This window comes from Equus przewalskii, unplaced genomic scaffold, assembly GCF_037783145.1.
Source record: "Equus przewalskii isolate Varuska unplaced genomic scaffold, EquPr2 ChrUn-13, whole genome shotgun sequence".
Taxonomy (NCBI): Eukaryota; Metazoa; Chordata; class Mammalia; order Perissodactyla; family Equidae; genus Equus; species Equus przewalskii.
The window spans coordinates 6,906,755-6,913,128 of NW_027228750.1; the positions used below are offsets into that span (position 1 = coordinate 6,906,755).

Consider the following 6,374-nt stretch of genomic DNA (forward strand, 5'->3'; position numbering starts at 1 on the left):
AGTGGGAAAAAATAGAGTTGTAACTAGAATGATCAGGGTTGGCCTCATTAAGGTGACATTCAAGTAAAGACTTGAAGGAGGCAAGGAAACAAGCCAGGCAGATTCTTGGTGAAAAGCATCCCAAGCAGAGGGAACACCCAGGACAGAGACCCTAAGGTGGGAGTGGGCTGGTGTGCAGAAGCCAACAAGGGGGCCAGCGAGCTGGAGCAGTGAGCTAGGGAGGAGGAGAGGAGTTCAAATAGGTAAAGGGGATGGTCCTGGTCATGCAGGGGAGAAGGTGCTCACCCTTCGGGGGAGGTGGAAAGTGGGGGATGGACTGGAGTTGGATGGGAGTGGGAGAGGGCTGAATACAGAGATCAAGCAGGGCCAGCACACTGGCCATATCCCTCTCTGCCAACAAGCTGATCCTTCCCCTTCCCTTCTTTCAATCCAGGAGGCTCCAGTCTTCCTTTCTATTTTCTTAAAAAGCAGCGGACTCCATGCTGAGCTTCCCTGAGAGGGGCAGGTGAGAGAGGAGTGGGCCCAGGCTCATTCCTGGCAAGGCCCCTTTCCTTGGACCACTCTTCTACCTCCTCCCAGCCCAGCTCCACCCTGATGCTGGGCAGCGGTCTGCAAGCTCTGGCAGTCTCTCCCAGACTCCCCCGTGTGCTTAGGCCTGGGTGTGACTCTGGCCCTGTGTTTATTTCTACATATGGGCTTGAGGTTGTGGGGTGGGGAGCTGAAGATGATCACATCAGCCCTAACCTTGGGTGGACTCGCCCACATGGGCCCCAAACTCACTTATGAGGCCCCTTCTTTGGCTTCAGCTGTCTTCATAGTCAAGTGGGACCGTGTCTTGGCACAACATAGATGTTCAACTATGAAAGCATGTTGCTGAGCTGAGGGGGCCCCCAGAAACATCAGCAGCTCCAAGAGGGAGGGAAGCGGATAAGGGGACAAGACTTCTCCCCAATGCCTAGAGGCTACCTCTGGCCTAGAGTGGACAACCCAGGATGGGGCTTTGCTCCTTCCTCTTCTTCCTCTGTCTTCTGAGCCCCTAGCTCCCCAGGAGGAACCCCAGGCTGCAGGAGCCAGCTGACTGCAAGAGCTGCACTCAGCCACTTAACTAGAGGACAAATACGGAGCCAGAGAAGAGGCTTTCTGGGATCTGCCACTTTGGAGCTTCAAATCTCAAAATAAACTTGCAGTCTCAAGGTCCGAGACGCTACTGGAGAGCTCAGCTCCTCACGCAAGGGCCTGTTGTGGGGCTTCCAGGCACAGGGTCAAGGCCAGAGACTCAGGCTAGCCCTGACCTGCTCCTTCTTCCCATGCCCTACCCCCCACTCCACGTACTGTGAGCCAGGGGAGGAATCACTGATTTGGGAGCCAAGTTCTGGTCTGGAGGGCCCTGCATGGAGTCAACTCGGCACTTATTGAGCACCTGCTGTGTGCCCAGCACTCGCCAGAGCAACCTAAATGACATAGAAGGAGTGAAAGGGTCTTACTCCCAGGGAGTTTTCATGCAAATACAATAAAGCTGACTGAGAGGTAGGCTCTGCTGTTCAAGGCTGCACGCTGCAGATGTAGTGAGCAGCGTCTGCAGAGACCTAAGAAAGAATCCCAGACCCCCTCTCCCCCCAAGGCCTCTAGATTCCCTGGGGCCTCCAGCAGGATAGCTTCTACCCAGCCAGCAGAGCCAGGTCGTCCTTCTTCCTCAGGGTGGCACCACAGCCTCCTGCCCTCCCCAAAGTGGATGCCCAGAGGAGAAGGGTCCCCTCTCACCCTTGATATCTCACCTCATGCTCTGCTCCCCTCTGGGGCCACTTAGAGTTAAGATTCATTTTCTTTCACTCTGCTCTCAGCTGTGTGTGGCTGAATGATTTAAAACTTTTACTGGCCCTTGCATGGGAATGGAGATGAGCTAAGGGGAGCTCGGGTGTGGGTGAACAGCTCTTACTGCACCCGGGTCTACCCCCTAGGAGGCTCCCCCCTTCCCTGGGCCCCTTTGGCGATGACCTTCTCTCTTTCCCGGTGGGTGGGAGGTGGTGTGGATGGTAACGAGCAGAGAGAAAGGCCGAGAAGGGGCTGGGGGGAGGTTTGGATGGGAGTCAAGGAATTCCTGAGCCTGCTGCTTGCACAAGGGGCCCTGAAACGCCTTTCCTGAGATTTCTTTGCAAACCAAGGCAAGTCTCATTTGAAGTGGGGCCAGGTTCACACAGGCCCCTTGTGCCCCCCTCCCTCTCCAGCCACCCCATGCAGGTGTCTAGGGAGGAGAAGGGAGTTTGGGAAGAACCCAGGGGCTCTTAAGGGGGGGTATGGTGGGGATCTATGCTTTGTACACAGCCTGACCGGCCTCTCCTTGGTATTTATGAGCTCCCGGGTGAGGCATGGAACGTGTCTCAAAGAGTCCAGGCCAAGAGGGCTTTGGAAGGAAGGAGCATCCAGCCCCAAATCAGGGAAGCGGGCTTGGCGGGGCAGGGCTATAGACAGGGACCCCCTTCCTCCCAGTCAGTGGCCAAACAGGGGGGTAGACTGCTCCCCAAGGGGACCAGAAGAACGGGAAAGAGGGAGCTAAGGGAGAAAGGGAGGGAGGAGAGGAGGCGGGACCACGGGGGCGGGGCATGGGTCTGGAGCCTTTTAGCACTTTGGTTATAATCAGACTGGAGCCAGGCGGTGGGCGGGCTGACGGCCATCCTGGGCGGGTGGCCCAGGTTCTGTGTGAGGCCAGTGGGCGTGCTGCTGGGATCCTGGGTGGTCACTGACCAGCCTAACCCCAAGGGAGGGTGGTTCCCACTCTGCCCCGAGCCTCTCCCAATCTGCCTGTATCAAATAAGCTAAGCATTGAGCTCTCTTTCTCTCCCCACAACCTGTTGTGGGCCCCAGAATGATCTGGAAGCAAGATTTGCTTCCAAGGGACTAAAATCTGCAGGGCCCACTATCTGCCTCCCTCCCACTCTGCCTCTTGCTCTCCTCATGTCTCTTTTCTGTGTCTGTCTCTCTCTGGCTCATATTTCTGTCATTTTGTGTGTATTCCTCTCTCTCTGTGTTTGTCTCTCTGTGTGTTTGTCTGCCTGCCTTTCCTCCTCTGTCTCTCTGTCAGTCTCTTTCACTCCTTGTCTCTTGCAGTGGATTGCTCTCTCTCTTCATCTTTCTCTCTGTGTGAATCTGTATACTGTCTCTCTCTCACTCTTCTTTCACTCTCCCCATCTATCTTTCCATGTCTTTTCTGACTTTCTGGCTTTCTCAGTCTCAATCTCTCTCTCTTTCTGTGTGTGTATCTATCTGTCTGTCTGTGTTCCTCTCTATATTTTTCTTGGTGTGTATCTTTGTTTCTTTTTATCTCTGTCTCTCTCTCTCTTCTCCTCTATCTCACACCTTACTCTGTAGTTTCTGCAACACAGAGCAAAGTGCACTGGACTGAAAGAAATCAGAAAACCTGAATTTTTCCCTCCAACTTAGTCATGCACGATTTGCATGACTCTGTAAGTCACTTTCTAACTCCTGGCCTCAGTTTCCTCACTGGTGAAACAAGTAGGGTAGAGATCTAGTTTCCTCTTTGGGGGCTTCTTTCTGTCTTTCTCTCTCTCTTGTTTCTTGCAGCATGGCCCACCCTGCTGTCCAAGGCCTCTGTTTCTCTGCTCCTTAAATTTGACCCTAAAGTTAGGACTCTAGCATCCTTTGGATCCAAGTGAGATAGAGTCTCTGATACTGTCAGCCAGCAGGCCCCAAAAGGAGGACTCCTCACCCCCTTCACAATCAGTGTAGACAAGGTCCCTTTCTGGGGCCATGTCTGGGATACAAACCAGATTAGCTCATCTCACTAATCCTCTTTGTGCTGGGGCCTCTGCCAGGCAGGGACACCCACAGCGCAGAGCAAGGGTGTGTGTGTGTGTGAGAGTGTGTGTGCAGATTCTTGGAGAAGGCAGGACCAAGGTTCTCCTCCCTCTTTACCCCCTCCTGCCAGAAAAGCCCAAATCAGCAGCCCTCACTGTATAAGAAACTTCATCAGGATTGAGCCAAATCAGGGTTTTCATTATCCCCGTCTGGTCCCCCCATCTCCTTTTCTGCAGCCTCTGGTAGGGCTGGAGAAATCATTCCAGCCATCCCGCTGTGCCTGAACAGCCCAGAAACCCATCCCTTCTCCACACATACCCCATGGCATATGTGCATATATTCTTCTCCAGTCATTATAGGAGAAGGATCCTTCCATCCCTTCTTGAAAAGCCTGCAGTGTCAGGCAGGGAACAGGGGATATGGAATGGGGGAGCAGGCTTTCCCGGGGCTTCACACTCCAAGTTGGAGGCCTCCAGCCCCTCTCTTAAGTTTCATTTGGAGAGGTCTTTCTTGGCTGATAAGATCAAAGCATTCCCTCTGCCAAATCATTACCTTATTTTCGAGGCAATTACGGAACTTATTGTATCAATTAGCCCAGTCTCCAGCTGCAGCCATTTATCTCTGTCATGCTTGCAGAAGGGTCTGCCCCGACGCAGCCAGCCGGGCCAGTGAGGGGAGGGCGGGGAGCAGGGCCGAGGCCCGGGGAGCTGTCCGGCTGCTTTCAGGAGGGACAGGCAGGTGGAGGGCATCGGGGGCGCCCTTCCGAGGACTGGAGAACCGGCTGGCTCCTCCTTGCGAGCCCCGCCACGGCCGCAAAAGCTCTTTTCAGCGGGCGCCACACCTGCACGCCTGATGTGGCCCGGGAGGGCGAGCCAACAGCCTGGAGTGAGAACGAGACCGCCCAGGTCAGGCCCGGACCCGCGCTCCGCGGAGGAAAACACAGAGCGGGAGCCAAGACGCCCGCCCCTTCCTGACTTGCTGGTGGGCGACTCACTATGTGGGCCGCGCGCCCCACAGTGGCGTTTCCTGGAAAGGCATGGCAGGGTGAGCTGCGTCTTCGTGGGGACTAACGCGTTTCAGACTGGGAGAAAACCTAAGGAGGGAGTGCGTGGCACCGAGAAGTGAGTGTCCCCAAGGGTGCGGGAGTGTGGCCTCCTTTGCTTCTGCCCTGTCTGCAACCCCATCCTGCAGAAGAAGCACGTCCACACCTGGTGTTGGGGTCCCTTAGAGCAGTGGTTCTCAAACTTTTTGGTTTCAGGACCTCTTTACACTCTTAAAAATGATCAAGGACCTCAAAGAGCTTTCGTTTATGTGGGTTATGTCTGTCCATATTAAAAATTAAACCGAACACAGGAGCCAACTGATAGCGCTCCCAGTGGCCAACGCTGGACAATTTGAGCAGCAAAATAAAGTAGTTTTGGATTATAACCCAAAGTACAAAATAAGTATGCATGAGTCCACACTGATATAAATAAATGATTGAGTAAATAAATATATGAGAAGAGACAAATCTCCCATGCAGAAGAATTCCTAATAATTTATGTAGCTGCTTTTCCCTTAAGGAGGTGGAGTATAAATCTCCACGCCTTAAATGTGGGCTACTGGTTGTAGCCCTTCCAAAGAGTATGCAAGAGAAAAGGATGTGTGTGTTGGGGGGTCGGGGGCAGCGTGCTGAGAAACTTTCCAGTGGGGAAACCTGATCAAGGTCAACCTCAACGGTGATAGGCCATGTTGATAGCAGGTACCCTTGATATGATGTGATGGGAATGACATTTTACCTTTGTGGTTTTCCTCCCCATAACCCTAGTCTAATCATAAGAAAAACATCAGACAAATTCCATCAGAGAGACATTCTACAAAATACCTGGTCAGTACTCCTGAAAACTGTCAAGGTTGTTCAGAAACAAGGAAAGGCTGAGAAACTGTCATAGCCAAGAGGCACCTAACCAGTCATGACAGCTAAATGTAAAGTTGTATCCTGATGGGATCCTGGAAAAGAAAAACGACATGAGGGAAGAACTGAGGAAACATGTATAAAGTATGGACTTTAGTAAATAATAATAGTGTATCAATATTGGTTCATTAATTTTGACAAATGTACCACACATTTGTAATGTAAGTAAGATGTTAATAATAGGGGAAACGGTGTGGGGTGTATGAGCACTCTGTATGATCTTCGTAATTTTTCTGTAAATCTAAAATTGTTCTGAAAAATAAAGTTTATTTAAAAAGATTAAGATATTTAAAAATATTCGTATATTTTAATATATTTAAAATTAGCAATAATAAACCCAATACTTGTTAATATTATGAAAATATTAATATGAATATTTGTTAATATTAATTAATGTTAATATTTATGAAAATAATTTCCAAAACAAAAGTAGTGAGAAGAATGTCATTATGCAACATTTTTGGAAATATCTGTAAGTCTGGCTTAATAGCAGGATTCTCATATCTGCTTCCACATTCAATCTGTTGCGATATTACAGATCTTGTAGCCTCTGGAAAAGTCTACTGTACACTTGTGAGAGAATGATGGGGAGAAGGACAAAGAGCAT

At 51.0% G+C, this 6,374-nt stretch overlaps 1 long non-coding RNA gene across 1 annotated transcript; it reads left to right on the top strand.

The window, feature by feature from the left end:
* Positions 1–4,530: 4,530 nt before the first annotated feature.
* On the top strand, positions 4,531–6,046 carry LOC139081580 (uncharacterized). The gene is made up of 2 exons (XR_011536700.1): positions 4,531–4,934; positions 5,621–6,046. It is a non-coding gene; the product is annotated as an uncharacterized lncRNA (long non-coding RNA).
* Positions 6,047–6,374: the final 328 nt, after the last annotated feature.